General features: G+C 38.8%; 1 protein-coding gene across 3 annotated transcripts in view; it reads right to left on the bottom strand.

Annotated features, from left to right (window-relative positions):
• The window catches only part of LOC140733195 (cullin-9), a 292,661-nt gene extending 273,600 nt beyond the window's left edge, over positions 1-19,061 (bottom strand). For 2 of the 3 annotated variants that reach the window (XM_073056198.1, XM_073056200.1), the window contains exon 1: positions 18,942-19,061. The gene's annotated coding sequence lies outside the window, so the exon portion shown is untranslated. The remainder of the gene's footprint in view (positions 1-18,941) is intronic. The other variant, XM_073056199.1, reaches the window with a different exon arrangement.
• Positions 19,062-19,344: the final 283 nt, after the last annotated feature.

Raw genomic sequence — 19,344 nt, 5'->3', positions numbered from 1 at the left:
GCTGAATCCATGCTGCGTCTACCTGATGGATCCATTTTTCCCCAGATACCCTGCTATTTCTTTTTTCACAATAGCTTCATGCATATTCCCAACTACAGATGTTAAACTAACTGGCCAATAGTTACCTGCCTTTTGCCTACAACCTTTTTTAAACAGTGTCATGACATTCACCTTCTTCCAATCTGGCAGGACTGCCCAGAGTCCAGAGAATTTTGGTAAATTATCAGCAAAACCTCTACTATAACCTCTGCCATTTTTTTTCCAGTAACCTAGGAAGCATTCCATCAGGCCCTCCGGACTTATCTATCTTCAGGCCTACAAGTTTGCTCAGCACTTCCTCTTGGGTATTGGATCCATCGAATCCATATCATCTCTTTGGCATGTTAGATGTGTCCTCCATCATGAAGACCAACACAAAACAGTCATCCAAAGCCTCAGCCATTTCCTCATTACCCAATATAAATTCCCCCTTCTCGTCCTCTGAGGGGCTTACGTTCACTTTAGCCACCTTTTTCTGCTTTATATTTAATGCCCTGGTAAAAGTTTCACTGCTAGAATTGTACAGTATTTCATGTAATGGTCTTTCTGTAGAAGCAGTGTTTGGGTTATTGTTAGAGATAACGGGTGCTTCTGAATGTGGGCCATCCAGTCAGGAGAGAAGGCGGGGGGTGGGGGGGGGCAGGGTTTTTTGTGCCTGACACCTGTTTGAGCCTTGGTCTTTGTTCGGTGGGGGTTGAAGAGAGAACACACTGGAAAGAGCCGGTTACAGGATTCAATTCAGTGGGAACCGTGATTCGATGGAGCAAGGTGGAGGAGTCTACTGAGGATCGGTGAATAAGACTTTTGGAAGAGTCGAGCTCCAAACGGTGCATTTGACTGTTTAATTATAATGGGGCATTTTTGGTTTTTCTTTCTTTTCTTTACTAACTCTTTAGTTAAGTTAATATTCATAAATATTCTTACTTTAATTATATGTAGTGTAGGGTCTGTTATTTCCTGGCAACAAGCTGTATCAGGGCAGCAAATTCACACCAACCACGGCTTGGATGGGAGAGACGTCCAAATCTCTCAGATTTGACAGGACCACAGTGAGTATACCCTAGATGTACGAGGCCAAAGAATGGTGGGTTTCTCAGTGCTGATTGGGAGACTGCCAGTGAGGGCTAACAAGCCATTTCCTAAGATGTCCAGAAAGATAGGAGGCTAATATACAATTATAAAAACTTTTACTATCCGCTTTTGTATTTTGTGCTAGTTTATTTTCATAATCTATCTTCCCTTCATTATTGCTCACTTAGTGGTTGCTCTTAAAAGTTTTCCCAATCTTCCAGTTTCCCACTACTCTTGGCAACTTTGTACACACGAGCTTTTAGTTTGATGCCTTCTTTTATTTCCTTATATCCATCTTTACATCTTTACTGTCCTTGGTTTTAACTAGAATATACATTTGTTGAACACCGTGAAAAATTTCTTTGAAAATCTTCTACTCTTCCTCAACCGTCCCACCATATAGCCTGTGTTCCCAGTCTATCCTATTCAACTCCTCCCTCATCCCATTGTAGTTTCCCTTGTTTAAGCATCATACTCTGGTTTTAGATCAAACTATTGCACTCTCCATTTGTATGAAGAACTCAATCATACTGTGATCACTCTTTCCAAGAGGATCCCTAACTACAAGATAGCTGATTTTACCTGTCTCATTGCATAGAACCAAATCTAAGATAGCATGCTCCCTTGTAGGTTCAGTAACATGCTGTTCAAGAAAGCTATCATGCATGTATTCCATGAAGTCCTCAAGACTGCCTCAACCAACTTGATTCACCCAATCTATATTCAAGTTAAAGTCCCCCACAATAACTGCTGTTCCATTCTTACATGCCTCAGGTATTTCTTGGTTTATTACCTGTGCCACTGCAATGTTATTATTCGCCGACCAATACACAACTCCCACCAGTGATTATTTTCCCTTTACTATTCCTAATCACTACCCAGATGGATTCAACATTCTGCACCTTAGATCTTATATCGTCTCTCACTATCACTCTGATTTCACGCTATCTCACCTCCCTTACTTCCTGCCTATTCTTCTGTATTGCCTGATATCCCAATCCTCTCCACCCTGCAACCACGTTTCTGTAATGGTCACTAAATCATACCCCTTTATACTGATTTGTGCCACAAGTTCGCTGACCTCGTTTCAAATATTATGGGCATTCAGATAAAGTCCCTTCACACTCATTGTGCTTTTAAAATCTAGTAATCTTTGTCTTTTCTGCACTTTACCTTTCTGCACTCCACCCTTACCTTTCTCTGTTAACTTTTGCTTTTACTTTATCCACTTTCCTCTTTTACTTTATCCGTACTTCTCCAATTTGTTGAACCCAACACCCCTCCCCCCCACCCCCCGCAGTTTAGTTTAAAGCCGCAGCCAGAGCCCTGGTTTTGTAAATTGCCAGGATCCAGGTCCCATCATAGCTCAGGTGGAACCCATCCCAATGGAAGAGCTCCCTCCCTTCCCAATCCTGGCGCCAGTTTCCCATGAATTTAAACCCACTTCTCCCACACCAAACCTTGAGCCAAGCACTTAACTCCAATCTTCTTGAACCTGTGCCAATTTGCGCATGGCTCAGGAAGTAATCCAGAGGTTATCACCTTTTTGGTTCTGCTTTTTAAATTTAGTCCTTAGCTGCTCAAATTCCCTCAGCAGAACCTCTTTGCTCATTCTACCTACCTGAGGGAACAGTCATTTAAAATTGAGGCGGTTAGGAACTTCTCACAGACGGTGGTGAAACTCTGGAATTCTATAAAGCACAGTGTTGTGGATATTAGATCATTGGAGTTTAAAAAAAGGGAAGGCAGGTATTTTTTCTCAAAAATTCAGAGAACTGATGAATATGGGGAACTGGCGTCACATACTTGGTCCATTTAAACTGTACTTTATTTCTAATCAAAATATTTCTCCAAACATTTTTCAACTATTCCAAACTGGTCCCTTTGTCTCCCATCTCATACCATTTTTGTTAAATATCATTTATTAACTACAAGTAGTATTATAACCTATGATTTCAACCTTAGGATTTAATTGCATTTCCTCAAACATTGCCAAAACTATGACCATCACAGAGATGGCAGAGCTTAGGAGGAATGATGGCACCTAACAGCAACTCCTTTGCTTGCATCTTCGGAAACAGCTCTATTTCTATCTTTAATATCTTTATTTTTCCCTTTCAGGGTTCTTTTGAAGACCATGACCTGGAGTTACACGCAGGCTTCAGTTCTTTGCAGGAATGGGGCCCATTCTCAGGGTTCCATGACTGGCCGTTATTCAACATGCCAAGGGTCTGGCCTGAGTTTCGATCGTGTTCAGAAGCCTAAGATCTCAGGGCTCTGGAGACAGGCGGTTCGAGGGTTGGGATCACGGCAGGAGACTCGTGTGTCGTTGAGGAGGCCAGAAAATCTTTCGCTGTGGGTCTGAAGACCCGAGGTCTTTGCGACCTTAGGACAGAGAACTTGAAAAAAAAGCGACAAAACAGACTTTTAACATCATAAACCAGCAGGTTGTTTTGTGTCTCCCGCTCGCTGTGAAAATGGGGGGGCACCTCCTTCTCCCTTGCCAGGGAGAGAGAGAACTTTTGGTTTGTCGATTGTCGGATGAAACGCGAAGCTTTTGGGATAACTTTGGTCTGTGTCTTTGCTATTGCTTAGCACACGCTTGGGCTTGGTGATGGTACTGATGTGAATTTTACTTGCTGGTGGGGGGAGGGGGTGATCGCTACCGCTTACGCGCGGGGGTAGCTGGGGGGGGGGACTTTGAGGCTCTCACATTTAACTGTCGTTCATTCTTTGGGGGCACTTCTCTGTTTTCGTGGATGTTTGCAAAGAAAAGCATTTCAGGATGTATATTGTATACATTTCTTTTTTTTTGATTTTTTTATGCATTTTCTACAACACTACAAACAAAAAAAAACCCCAAAAACAAAATAAGAAATTAGTACAGTGCAAGATGAACATACAATAGTAATATAATACAAAATAAAATAACTGAAAAGGCACCCAAGTTGAAGTCGTGTAAAGGTAGTGTCCACCCCCAACCCCACAAAAAAAACTCCAGACCAACCAAACAAAATGTAGAAAATATAAATCAGAACATTCAAACCCCCAAAACTGTAAATACAATTGAAAACAGAAGATAATAATGCCTACTAACCAAAAAAAAGCTGAAAGCAAGGGACTGAAAAAAAAACTTAATTAAAAAGAAAGTTATGAAAATACTCAATAAACAATCCCCAGACCTTATGAAACTTTATATCCGAATTAAGAATTGAATAATGAATTTTTTCAAGGTCTAAACAGGACATGATATCGTTAAGCCATTGAGCATGCGTGGGTGGGGCAACATCTCTCCATCTAAGAAGAATTAGAAGTCTAGCCAGCAGAGAAGCAAAAGATAATATTCAACATTTAGTCGAACTCAAGCGTATATCTGTCTCACCCAAGAAACCAAACAGAGCAATTAAAGGGTTAGGTTCTAAGTGGCGATTCAGAATACAGGATAAGGTTATAAAAACATCTCTCCAAAATTTCTCTAGACTAGGACAAGTCCAATACATATGAATAAAAGAAGCCTCGCCACTTTTGCATTTATCACAAAGAGGACTAATATTAGGATAAAATTGAGATACCGTAGATTCCGGATTATAAGCCGCTACTTTTTTCCCACATTTTGAACAGCTTTGAACTCTGCGGCCTTTAATCCAGAGCAGCTAATACATGGTTTTTTTTCATGCCGCCTCGTAAACATTTTGCCTCGTAACAGTAGACCAATAAAATTGATGAGTAGTTCACAGAGGTCCAATGAAATTGTACGATAAATCAAGCGCACTTTCACAATTAAATTATTGTAAATCAGTCATTTGTACTCACCCTCATCAACATGGAAAATACTCGAAGAAAGGCAAGACCCGAGCGCGTCAGACCCGAGCGCATCAGACCCGATCGCGTTACGCAAGCGCGTCAGACCCGATTAGACCCGATCGCGTTACGCAAGCGCGTCAGACCCGAGCGCATCAGACCCGATTAGACCCGATCGCGTTACGCAAGCGCGTCAGACCCGATTAGACCCGATCGCGTTACGCAAGCGCGTCAGACCCGATCGCGTTACGCAAGCGCGTCAGACCCGAGCGCATCAGACCCGATTAGACCCGATCGCGTTACGCAAGCGCGTCAGACCCGATTAGACCCGATCGCGTTACGCAAGCGCGTCAGACCCGAGCGAAAACGCTGCTTTTAAGTTAAAGGCGATCAATAACTTTTCCTGGTAGGCTGCAGTATATATATTTTTACCAGTCGCTAGGAGATATTGGAATGTTGTTCGTGCTGTTCAGTAAAAAAGTATATGCAACGTAATTTGTGTTACCGATACGTATGTATATTTAAAAGTAGCGGTGCGGCCTAAAATCCGGTGCGGCCTTTACAATTAAAAAATTGATTTTATTTCTAAAATTAGAGCCAGCGGCTTTTAATCAGGTGCGCTCTGTAGTCCGGAATCTACGGTAGTTTAGATTTGGACATATGGGCCCTATGAACAATCTTAAACTGTAAAAGACAGTGACGAGCACAAAGAGAAGTTGAATTAACCGATTTGAGAATCGAGTCCCAAACCTCATCAGATAAAGGGATATTTAAGTCATGCTCCCAAGCCATTCTGATTTTATCCACAGGGGCACGCCATAAGGATACTAATTTATCACGGATAAAGGATATTAAGCCTTTACCCAGTGGATTAATAGAAAGAAATAAGTCCATAGCATTTTTCTCGGGCATTTCAGGGAAGTTGGGAAATAAAGGATTGATAAAATGTCTAATTTGGAGATATCTAAAGAAATGGGCATTAGGTAGATTGAACTTAGCAGAGAGCTGTTGAAAGGATGCGAAGCGATTATCGATAAAAAGATCTTCAAAATACCTAATGCCCTTTCTATACCAATCATAAAATGTTGAATCATACATAGTAGGTAGAAAAAGATAATTATGTAAAATAGGACTAGAAAGGGAAAAACCATAAAATTTCCTAAACTGGGCCCATATTCCCAAAGTATGTCTAACAAGAGGATTAACAATTAGTCTAGACAAACTACTAGGGAGTGCAGAACCAAGAAGTGCAGAAATAGATAGATCTTTAGTGGAATTCAGCTCCATTGCTACCCAATTAGGGCGATTAGACTGGCTATGAAAAAAAGACCAGAAGATAAGACAACGAATGTTAGCTGCCCAGTAGTATAGACGAAAATGAGGTAAGGCCATGCCACCCTCTTTTTTAGATTTTTGAAGATAAACTTTATTAATTCTAGAACGCTTACTCTTCCACAGATAGGACAAAATAATAGAGTCTAAGGAATCAAAAAAGGTTTTAGAATTGAAAATTGGAATAGATTGAAATAAATATAAAAATTTAGGGAGAACATACATTTTAATAACATTAATACGACCTACCAAGGACATAGATAAAGGTGACCATTGTGACAAACTCTGTTTTGTAGAGTACAAAAGATTGGCAAAATTTTCACGAAAAAGATCTTTAAACTTCCTTGTAACTGTACTACCAAGGTAGGTAAATTTATTATCAACTACTTTAAAGGGGAGGTCGCGAAATGCTAATACTTGTGCTTCTTTATTAATTGGGAAAAGTTCACTCTTATGTAAATTAAGTTTACAGCCAGAGAACTGGCTAAATTGATTGAGTGAAAACATTGGAGGTAAGGATGTGGACGGATTTGAAAGAAAATGTAATAGATCATCAGCATAAAGAGAAACTTTATGCTCAACACCACCCCTCCAGATCCTCGTCAATTCAGGACAGCTTTGAAATGCAATCGCCAGAGGGTCTACAGCCAAATCAAAAAGAAAGGGACTTAAGGGACATCCTTGACGGGTGCCACATTTAAGGTTAAATAACTGGGATTGCTGAGAATTAGTCAAAACAGAGGCGGTAGGACATAAATATAGCAATTTGATCCAAGAGATAAAACTTTGACCGAGGTCAAATTTTTCTAAAACCGCAAAGAGGTAGTTCCACTCTACGATCAAATGCTTCCTCCGCATCGAGAGAGATAACGCATTCAGGAGTCCCAGTTGAAGATGAATATAAAATATTGAATAAACGCCGTATATTAAAAAAAGGAAGACGATTTTTAATAAAACCAGTTTGATCATCAGAAATAATAGAGGGTATAACAGTTTCTAATCTATGAGCCAAAACTTTGGCCAAAATTTTAACATCAACATTAAGCAAAGAAATCGGCCTGTATGAGGAACACTCTGTTGGATCTTCGCCCTTTTTTAATAAAATAATACATGCCTCATTAAATGAGGGGGGCAATTTACCATAGTTAAATGAGTCAGATAGCACTGAGAGTAACTGAGGTGAAAGAAGTGAAGAGAATGATTTATAAAATTCTATGGGGAACCCATCAGGTCCAGGAGATTTGCCTGAAGACAGTGCAGAGAATGCAAAAGATACTTCTTCTAATGATATAGGCACATTAAGTTTTGCTTTAGAATCAGATGAAAGCGAAGGGATACTCAAGCTATTTAAAAAAAGATCAACAGAAATATTCTCATTCAGAGATTCAGAGGAAAAAAGCCAAGAATAAAATTTTTTAAATATGTCATTAATTTCTGAGTGATTCAATGTAATATCCGTTCTCCTTCCAGATCTTTGTAATATGTTGTTTAGCTTTAGAACGTCTCAACTGATTAACTAGAAATTTACCAGATTTGTCACCGTGAATATAAAAGCGACTCTTACTTTCAAGAAGTTGACGTTCAACTGGTTGAGTAGAGAGAAGGTCAAATTTAGTTTGAACTTCTACATGCTTCTTATATAATTCGGGGTTTTTAGTCTGAGCATATAATTGATCTAATTCTTTAATCTGATTAATTAAGTCTAATCGCTCTATACGGGACTTTCTGTTAAGATTCGCTGTATATGAAATTATTTGACCCTTCAAAAATGCTTTCATAGCATCCCAGACAATCTGGGATGAAATTTCAGATGACGTATTAGTGTTTAAAAAAAAGTTATCTGATCCTTAATAAACTTTAGAAAATCATCATCCGATAATAAAGTCCGGTTAAAACGCCAATGTTTATTCCTCTGAGGGAGATGAGGAAAATTTAGAGACAAAGTAACTGGGGCATGATCGGAGATCAGTATACTCTGATAGTCACAAGAATGGACAAATGAAATAAATTGATTATCAATTAAAAATAGTCAATTCTAGTAAAGGTATGGTGAACATGTGAAAAAAAGGAATAATCTCTCTCAATAGGATGAAGGAAACGCCATATATCAGAGATACCATAGTTAGAAAAAAAAGAGTGAATAGCTAAAGCAGATTTAGTAGGTGATCTAGTAACAGGGGACGATCGATCCAAATTTGGGTCTAACCAGCAGTTAAAGTCGCCATAAGAGAATATAAATTCAGATCTGGTAATGAGAAAAAAAACGTTCAAAAAAGGTAACATCGTCAGAGTTGGGAGCATACAGGTTAGCTAGTACAACTTTAGTATTATATAATTTACCAGAAACAATAATAAAACGGCCATTTGTATCAGATATCTTACTATGGAGTTCAAAAGGAATATTTGAGTTAATAAGAATGGAAACCCCCACCCCCCCCCCCCAGCTTTGGCCGGGAAGGATGAATGAAAATGCTGACCCACCCACTTTGACATAAGCCGAGAATTATCAAAACTACGAATATGAGTTTCTTGAAGGAAAGCAATGTCAGCTTTGAGTTGCTTAATATGGGAGAAGACCTTCCTTCTTTTAACAGGATGATTCAATCCCTTTACATTCCAGCTCACAAATTTCAATGTATTAACCATTATCAATTGTTAATACGTAAAAGGTAGTAGGCATAATATAAAAATCAAACATTGCAATAACAGTTTGGAGCAAAAATATAAACATAAATCAATAAGATCAGGACACAAACATGTCCTGAATAACAAGGAAAAACAGAAAAAACAATAAATAGTGTTGGGACTGGAGAACCCACCCCACCCTCACAACCCAAAACTAGATGGCTGCCCAAAAAAGCAGCTAGCTCTACAAAAAACATGATACCCCAAAAACAACTTCCAGTTCCGTAACATTAACATAAGCTCCGTGTAAATAATATAGCAAATACTAACTAATTTATGCACTAGAAAGCAAAATTACAAATAGGAACAACTTCATCAGAAAAAATAAAACTTAATACAAAAAAAATCAAGAGCTAACCTACCCACGAGAAACTATGAAAAATTGAAAGAGAAAGATAGAGGGGAAAAAGGGGGAAATTTTATATTTAAAGAGAGTACATATCAGCCGTTTTAAAAAAAAGGCAAGTCTTATACCATAAATCGACAGGGAGACCTTCAATAAGAAACTCCAAGCCTCCGAAACAAATTAAGACCAATTGTAGTTCTCTATAAAGTTATTCAAAAGTAAATTACACAAGTAAAATCTAAGTCCACAGGGAAACATTAAATTTAAATCATCTATTTAAGAAAATCGCACCAAGTCCAGGGAGAGACTAACTAGAACCCTTAGAATCTCAGTAGTTAATGTCTAAGTTATTCAAGTAGAGTCTGAGTTCGCAAAAAAAACTTTAATTCAAGAAATACTTATCAGCCATTTTAGAAAATCAAACCGGGTCCAAAGAAGTCAAGATGGCTGGAAGATTTCCAACAAACAACTCAGCCTCCTTAACTGATTTAAACCACTTATATTCTCCAGTAGTAAGCGTAATTCGAAGATCGGCAGGATTACAAAGAGAAGGTTGGAATCCACGATTAAAGAGCTCTTTCATAACACCTTTGAACTCGGCACGCATCTTCAGAACCTGGGGGGCATAATCTTCCACGATACTAATGGTATTATTACGGAAGGTCAGAGTACCTCTTCGGCGTGCCTCCATAATCAAACGGTTTTTCACCTGATATCGATGGAAACACAGGATAATTGGCCGTGGTCTAGAACCCAAAACAGCTCGAGGGACATAAACCCTGTGAGCTCTTTCTAACTCAGGTGGAGTTGGGAGAAATTATTTCCCAAAAATCTCACAGAGGAAAGAAGAGAAAAATTCAACGGAAGAACCCGTTTCGGTGGCCTCCGGCAAACCGAGAATTCGTAGATTGCAGCACCTGCTCTGATTTTCAAGATCCGCCATTTTGGAAGTAAGTTTGCTGTTTTGCTCCGTTAAGTTGGAGCAGAGAGTTTCCAGATGCTGAGCGCGACGTTTTAAATCTTCAGCAGTTAGGTCGATGCGAGATAAATGTTCGGCTTGGTCATCCACTCTGGCGTTAATCTGATCCAATTTTGACTCCAGCTGACTAATAGAGGCTCTAAATTCAGTCTTGATATCAGTTCGAATGTCTGGTCGATTCTGTTCCAGGATAGAGAGAATCTCGGCCGACAGAGACATGGAAGTTTCTTTTTTCCCCGAGTTTAGTATTTTTTGTAGCCATTATAAGATAGACGTATTCGCAGGCAGAGAAAAAACAAATAAAATAACGAACTAAGGTTTAAAAAGGGAGACACGTAGTGTGAAGATAAGAAATATAACGGAGCAAAATTCTGAAGCGACTAAATAATCACCATCTTACCGGAAGTCATACATTTCTGACATTAAATTTGACCTTTTAACCTTTGATACAAATTGAGGATTATTTCAAATGTCAAGAATCATCCAACAACCAAATATCTGAAATGGAAAATCTGATCAGGTGAGCAATCAAATATTAGGCTAACACAAAGAGAAAGCTGCGACAGGAACAAAAACCATCTCCAGAAACAAATGTCAAAAGTCACTTGTATTGCAACATTAGGACATTTTAAATTATTTGAAGAATAAACTGAACCAACATACATACACACACATTCCCCCCCCCCAAAATAGTGTGCTCAAATTGTTGATTTCATTTAAGTCAAAGTTCCAGTTGTAGAATATGCTTTTTTATGACGCAAGAACATTTTCTCCACTACCTCATTCCCTTCCTACCTAGGAATACCAACTTGTCCTTAAAATAAATTCATAAATGCCTCCTGTCCTTCATCCACACAGCAATCCACAAATCAAATGAGTACAGCCAAAAACAAATCTGTTACCCAATGAGAAAGATCTATCTGTCCTCAAAATAGTCAGTTTGTTGCTCATCTTATGATAAGACACGTTTCATGCCAAGTGCTATATACAGTCCTTCAAAGTTAATGAATAAATGATAGATCTCTTAGCTTTAAAAGTAAGGAAAGATGGCATACACCAAGAAATTATTGATTCAAAAAAGGATTGGTGCTGTGACCATTTCTTTTCACATTATATGTCAATGACTTGGATGATGGAATCGATGCCTTTATGGCCAAAATACACAGAGGTGCAGGTAGGATTGAGGAAGCAGGAAACCTGAAGGACTTGGACACATTAGGAAAACAGTCAAAGTAGTGATAGAAGGAATAAAGGCAATGAGAATTTTCTAAACAGGGAGAAAATTCAGAAATCAGAGGTGCAAAGATGGAAGTAGACTCTCACATGGTGGATTGGATAGTGGACTACTTGACAGATAGACCTCAGTATGTGCGGTTGGGAGACTGTAGGTCTGACACGGTGGTCAGCAGCACAGGAGCGCCGCAGGGAACCGCACTCTCTCCAGTCCTGTTCACCCTGTACACATCAGACTTCCAATATAACTCGGAGTCCTGCCATGTGCAGAAGTTCGCTGATGACACGGCCATAGTGGGGTGTGTCAGGAATGGACAGGAGGAGGAGTATAGGAAACTGATACAGGACTTTGTGATATGGTGCAACTCAAACTACCTGCGTCTCAATATCACCAAGACCAAGGAGATGGTGGTGGACTTTAGGAGATCTAGGCCTCATATGGAGCTAGTGATCATTAATGGAGAATGTGTGGAGCAGGTTAAGACCTACAAGTATCTGGGAGTACAGTTAGACGAGAAGCTAGACTGGACTGCCAACACAGATGCCTTGTGCAGGAAGGCACAGAGTCGACTGTACTTCCTTAGAAGGTTGGCGTCATTCAATGTCTGTAGTGAGATGCTGAAGATGTTCTATAGGTCAGTTGTGGAGAGCGCCCTCTTCTTTGTGGTGGCGTGTTGGGGAGGAAGCATTAAGAAGAGGGACGCCTCACGTCTTAATAAGCTGGTAAGGAAGGCGGGCTCTGTCGTGGGCAAAGTGCTGGAGAGTTTAACATCGGTAGCTGAGCGAAGGGCGCTGGGTAGGCTACGGTCAATTATGGAAAACTCTGAACATCCTCTACATAGCACCATCCAGAGACAGAGAAGCAGTTTCAGCGACAGGTTACTATCGATGCAATGCTCCTCAGACAGGATGAAGAGGTCAATACTCCCCAATGCCATTAGGCTTTACAATTCAACCGCCAGGACTTAAGAACTTTTTTAAAAGCTATTATTAATGCTTTTTGAGATAGTGATTTAGATGCATATCATATTTTTTACTGAGTTAAGTATTGTATGTTATTAGTTTTGCTACAACAAGTGTATGGGACATTGGAAAAAAAAGTTGAATTTCCCCATGGGGATGAATAAAGTATCTATCTATCTATCAAAGAGACATGGGAGTCCTCAAGAAAAGATGTACTAGCATTAGAGAGGGTCCAGAAGAGGTTCACAAGAATGATTGCAGGAATGAAAGAGCTTTCCAATATTTTTATTAATTTACATAGAGGAATACAGAGAACAAGAAAAAATATAAATACATTATACTAAGTCACATATGAATACTCCTTACCCTACATTCATACAGATTAATTAATTTGTAACATTGAAATATAGTAATTTTATTATATAAAAAAAACTCACCCACTACCAAGACCGAAGCTGATTAGTAAAAGAAAAAAAAAATTAGTCATCATCTGTGCTTTAACAGAAAATCAAAGGTTTTGAAAATAATTCAAAAAAGATCCCCACAATGTTCAAAAGTCTTGGCTAGATTCAGAGATTGAACATCGAATCTTCTCTAAATTTAAACATGACATCACATCACGTAACCATTGGGCGTAAATAGGAGGTGCCACATCTTTCCATTTAAGCAAGAGCATCCTTCTAGCCATAAGAGAAATAAAAGCCAAAATGTGCAAGTCAGATGACTCCCAAAATAATAGCCTTTCCTCCGACAAAAGAAAGAGAGAGGGAGGGAGGGGGGAGAGAGAGAGGGAGCGAGTGTGTGTGTGTGTGTGTGTGTGCGTGTGTGTATTTTATATATATATATATATACAGAGATCCATAATAAAAAGGTTTCAAATTAAAAATTACATCCAGTAGATTCTTATCAGGACTTTTAGGAAATGTACTTATTTGAGACTGTAAAAAATAAAATCGCTTATTTGTAGGTATCAAAAAAAAGTTTTGGGTAAACTATTTTTAGTTGACAATTGTTCAAACAAAAAAAGACTTCCCTCTACGAACAAGTCCTGAAAGCATTTAATACCTAATCTATCCCATTCTTTAAAAGCCACATCAATCCTAGAGGGTTTAAAAAAATAATTCGGAAAAAAATGGGACTCGAAAGAGAAAATCTCAATAAGCCAAATTGTATCCAAATTCTCATAGTGTGTTTAACTACCAGATTACCAGTTAACTTGCTCAGAGACAAAGGAAGTGAGGATCCAAGAAGAGAAATAATAGAAAATTTATTAACAGAGTTAGCTTCTAAAAAACCCACATCGGGCAATCCTCACGATTAATGTAATATAACCAAAATGTAAGATTTCTTATATTAACTGCCCAATAATAAAATCTAAAGTTTGGTAAGGCTAATCCTCCTTTTTATCTTTCAGAAGATGAATTTTATTTCATCTAGACTGCTTATTCTTCCATATATGATATAATAGAATCAAAAAAGATTTAGGAATAAAAACAGGCAATGCCTGAAAAAGATATATAAATTTAGGTAATATGTTCATTTTGATAGTTAATTCAGCCAATCAGCAATAACGATAGAGGCGACCAATTTGATAGTATCCTATTTATGTGATTCAACAGGGTAAGAAAATTTTCTTTAAATAGACATTTATAGTTTTAAGTGATTGTTACACCGAAGTAGGTAAATTGGTTTCTTACAATTTTTAAAAGGAAGGTTAGAATTTGTTGGTATCAAATTATTCACAAGGAAAAGTTTATTTTTTATGTTGGTTTAATTTATAACCTGAGAACTGGCTAAAACAGGAGAGTAAAGAAAGTGCATGGGGTAACGAAGTCTCAACATTAAAAATAGCAGCAGATCATCAGCATATAGCGAGACTTTGTAAACAGTGTCTCTCCTTAAAATACCAGTGATATCATTAGATTCTCAAAAGGCAATGGCTGAGGCCAGATCAAAAAGCAAAGGGCTCAACGGACAGACTTATCTAGTGCCACGTTGAAGCTTAAATGGTTTGGAATTATGAGAATTAGTGATAACTCTAATGAAAGGAGCTAAATGAAGTAATTTAATCCTTTGAATGAAAACAGGTCCAAAATTGAATTTTTCTAAAGTTTTAAATAAATAATTCCATTCAACTCTGTCGAAAGCTTTCTCAGCATCTAGGGATAACACACATTCCGATATCATGTTAGGAGAATAAATAACATTTAATAACCAACGAATATTAAAATGAGAATATTGATTTTTGATAAATCCAGTTTGGTTATCGGAAATGACAGATGGTTAAATATTTTCTATCCTATGGGCCAAAACTTTAGATAGGATCTTAGTATCAACATTAAGTGAAGAAATTGGTCTATAAGAGCATTCAGTTGGATCCTTATTATTTTTAAGAATAAGTGAATGAATCCAAAAAAACTGAACATAAATGACTTTCCAGAAAATCCATCTGGACCCGGAGCTTTCCTCAAATGTAATGAACGCACAGCCTCAACAATTTCCTCGAAAGAAGTAGGTTGTTCCAACAACTTATTGTTGTCAGCAGAAATTGCAGGAATGTTTAGTTGGTCTAAAAAAATTGTTCATTACAGTATTATCCTTAGAAGATTCAGAACTATAGTGTTTAGAATAAAATTCTTTAAAAGTATCATTTATTTCTAAACAATCAGTTGTCCTATCACCATTAGCTCTGCATATTTCTTTAATCTGCTGTTTAGCTATAAAGGTTTTAATTCGATCAGCCAATAATTTACCTGTTTTATCTCCATGAATATAAAATTAACTTTTATCTTTTAGGAGTTGGGTTTCAATTGAATAGGTTAAAAGGAGATCATACTTAGTTTTAGTTTCAACATGTCTTTTATATAACGCAGGTTCTGGAGCCAAGGCATACTTTTGGTCTAACTGTTTCAGCTGATTAGGTAAATCACTTCTCTCTTTATTAGCTTTTTTCTTAATACTTGCAGTATAAGAAATAATTTGTCCTGTAATATACGCCTTAAAGGCATCCCATCTGATAAGACTAGAAGTCTCCTCTAATGTATTCTCTTCCAAAAAAAAAGTAATTTGTCTCTCCATAAACCTTAAAAAATCTTTATCAGATAACAAAGTTAGATTAAATGGCCAAAACCTATTTGCTTGAAGAAGACCAGGGAGATTTGAAGATAGGAGCACAGGAGCATGATCTGAGACAGCAATCTCTTTATATTCACAGGATCGAACTAATGGAATCATTTGGCTATCAATAAAAATAATCAATCCTGGAATATGTATGATGGACATGAGAAAAAAATGAATATTCCTTGAAAAAAAACGCCAAGCATTAACAATGCCACATTTCATTAAAAAAGATTTAATAAACACAGCTGATTTATTTGGTATCATTAGTTTAGAAGATGAACGATCTAAAACTGGACCTAAGCAACAGTTAAAGCCTCCACCCATCACCAATGAGTACAGACTTTGATCTGGCAAAAGTGGAAAAAAAATGCTCAAAGAAACCTGGGTCATCTATATTCAGAGCATGCACACTGGCAAATACCATTAGTTAGTTATTTAGTTTTCCTGATGCTATAACAAAATGCCCATTAGTATCAGAAATTACTTTATGTTGAACAAAGGGAACTTTATTATAAGGATTGAAACCCCTCTGGCTTTGGCCTAAAACGAGGAATGATAATGAGATTGTCTCCATCAATTAAAACGGCGTGAATTGCCGCACTTCCGTACATGGATTTCTTGAAGAAACACAATTGGTTCTGTAAGTTTTTTAATATAGGCAAAAATCTTATTTCTTTTCACGGGGTGATTTAGCCCTTTCACGTTAAAACTGAGTAAATTAATACTTTGATCCATTTTAAAACTATTTATAAGAAAGGTTAAAGTTGCAATCAGAGAAATGTATATAAACTCAAATAATAAACCTTGAGATATATTAGCTAAGCAACAGAATTGACTAGGTTCCCAAATCAGCTTCAAGAAAAAAGAACCCCCCATCACCCTCCCTCCTCCCAAAGAGAGAAAATCGGTCAAAGAACAACCGTTATCTACCCCCACTGAAAACATTCCCTTAGAAAGCCTGTTGGAACCGCTCCAAAGAATTCAAGGTTATTTACTGTTCCAACCAAGACTAAATAATATACAGTAAAAATCAAGCTTAGACAGGTTTATCAAACAGAAAGAGCAATTATTCATACTGAAAAATATTAAAGTATTTTTTAATATATAGTACATCTGTTTTTGCAAGATGTTTAATCAATTCAATATAAGTATAGTCATTTTTTGAGTCTAAAAATTCTTGCGCCTGCTCCTTCATACAAAACCATTTAAATGATCCATCTCCCATTGTGATCCTCAGTTGAGCCGCCAGAGAAAGAAGGGAAGGCTTAAAATTTTGCCTGTATAGCTCCGCCATAACTTTTTTTAAACTTAACGCTTTCTGCCATAATTTCTGATGAAAAATCTTCAACAATTCGAATCTTCTGACCTTAGTAGTCAATCATAGCTTTTCCACAGGCATCACAAATCAGACAGTCCTTTATTTGAAATTCATGGAAACATATAATGACTGATCTTGGTTTTGATTTTGAAGTCGAACCGTAGATAGGTGATCTGTGAACATGATCAATCAAAGGCAAAGACTTTATAATATCAGGGAATAATTCCATCAAAAGGGTTGCAAAGAATTCTTCAGGACAATCTCCTTTCCCAAGATTCGTAAGTTGTTTCTCCTACTTCTGTTTTCCAAATCAATAATCTTCTGTCTCAGTATTTCATTGGACTTGGGATTGTTTTTCATACAGCTTTTGCAAATCATCCATTCTCTCACCCAGTATAGTAATAACCTCTTCATGTTCCTTTATCTTCTTATCATGCTTGATTAGAACTGCTTGAATATCTTCAAATTTTGTAGCTATTTGTTTAATTTCAGCACTGATTTGTTGCGAATCAGCCAACGCTTCTTTTCTGAACTGTTGAAACTCCTCAGTAAGCTTTTGAATTGAGCCCGTAACAGCTTCCAAAGCTGCTTTGGTAGTCATTGTAATATACTAATCCGTCTAACAGTAGTATTTTAAAAGACTGGAGACAAAAGTAAATTAGGAGCACCAGCAGAGAGCTATTACTCCATCAGCGGCCACCAGGCAAATCCCTGGGAATATCATTAAAGTCTATCAAATATTGAAAGGCCTAGATAGAGTGGATGTGAAGATGATGTTTCCTTTAGTGGAGGAATCTAAGAGCAGAGGACATAGCCTCAGACCCAAGGGGTGTCTCTTCAGAACAGAGATGAGGAGGTATTGCTTTAGATAGAGGATGGTGAATCTATGAAACTCATTGCCAAACAGCTTTGGAGGCCAAGTCATTGGGTATATTTAAAGGGGAGGTTGAAATGTTCTTGATTAGTAAGGGCAAACATTACAAGAATAGGTTTGAGAGGGAAAAATAAATAAGCCATGATGAAATGGCAGAGCAGACTCGATGTGCCAAATAGCCTAATTCTGCTCCTATGTCGTACAGTCTAATAGAATCAAGTTGCTATCCAAAGAACTTAGTTTCATGCACAAGGCCTGATGGCAAAATGGGACAAGATGAAGATTTTAAAATGCATTTCATGTTTTCAAAATACTAAATGCTGTTTCTTATACTTTAAGAGCTTCTCAATACCCAAACCAGCTGAAGCACACCAAATTTGCATAATTTTCTCAATGTATTAGTTAAAATCTTTAATTATTACTCTACTCCATGAAGTTTAGAATGAAAATTAACCTAATGATATGTATAACGTAAAAGCAACCTTTCTTAAATAATCCTCTCTCCAGTGCCCCTCCCTGGCTCCCACTCTTGTCCCCACCTCAGGAACCTCCCTCCCCCACCATTCCCTCCCTTCAGGGGACGTCCCTCCTACACCCTCATTATCTCCCTCCAGGGGGGACCTCCCTTCCCCCTCCATCAAGACAAACTCCTGCCTCCATTCCCTCCCTCCTCCAGGGGACTTCCTCACTCAATTACCTCCCTCCCCCTACCCCATCTCCCTCCCGCCCGGAGACCCTCCCTCCCCCTACCCCATCTCCTCCCCCCCCCATTTCCTTCCCTCCCGGAGATCCTCCCTCTCCCACCCCCACACCTCCCAGAGACCTTCCTTCCCACTCCCCCCTCCATATAGGAGACCCTCCCTCTTCGGGACTCTACCTCCCTCCCATTCCGTTCGTCCAAAGAACCTCTCTTTCTCCCCACCCCCCCCCCCCAAATCCCTGTCACTCTCCTCCCTTTGCAGACCTCCCTCTCCTTCCTCCAAGAGCACACTCTTTCTTTCTACCCATCTCCCTCCAGGGGCTCGTCTTCACTCTCTCTTCCTCACCCTTCTGAGGCGCTCTCTCTCTCCTCCGCAACCTTCCGAACTTTTCCTTCATTTCCTTCTCTCACCCACCCCACACCACTGTCTTTTCCTCTCTCATCCTGAGCTCACCCCCGCCCCGTTTCGGGCCCACTCACCAGGCCCGCTTTAGTCGCGCTCTACGTTACTGCCGGTTCAGTCGCCGTTCGATCCCACGCATGCGCTCTAACCCCGGTGCGGCCTCGCGCTCTCTGTGAGGTAACTTCCACCTCGGTCCGTGGCGCAAGATCGGACGCCAGCTACTTCCGGATCCCGCGCTGCGGGCGCAGTGCCAAACTCGACTAGGCCAGCTCGAGTTGTTTTGTGCCGTGAAGAGGCAGAGGTCGACCATCGACGACAGCGGGCTGGAGTCTGCTTCACGGAACGATGAAGGGTCGTTGTTTACCTCTGTTCAAAAGCTGACTGACCGATTGAGATGCTTGTCACAGACTACAGCACGTCATTCAATATTATACTCCCCACAAAACTTAACAATGAGCTTCAAAACTTAGGCCTCAATAC

This window comes from Hemitrygon akajei, chromosome 9 (assembly GCF_048418815.1).
Source record: "Hemitrygon akajei chromosome 9, sHemAka1.3, whole genome shotgun sequence".
Taxonomy (NCBI): Eukaryota; Metazoa; Chordata; class Chondrichthyes; order Myliobatiformes; family Dasyatidae; genus Hemitrygon; species Hemitrygon akajei.
The sequence above is the reverse complement of the archived record's forward strand: the minus strand, read 5'-3'. Positions and strand labels throughout refer to the sequence as shown.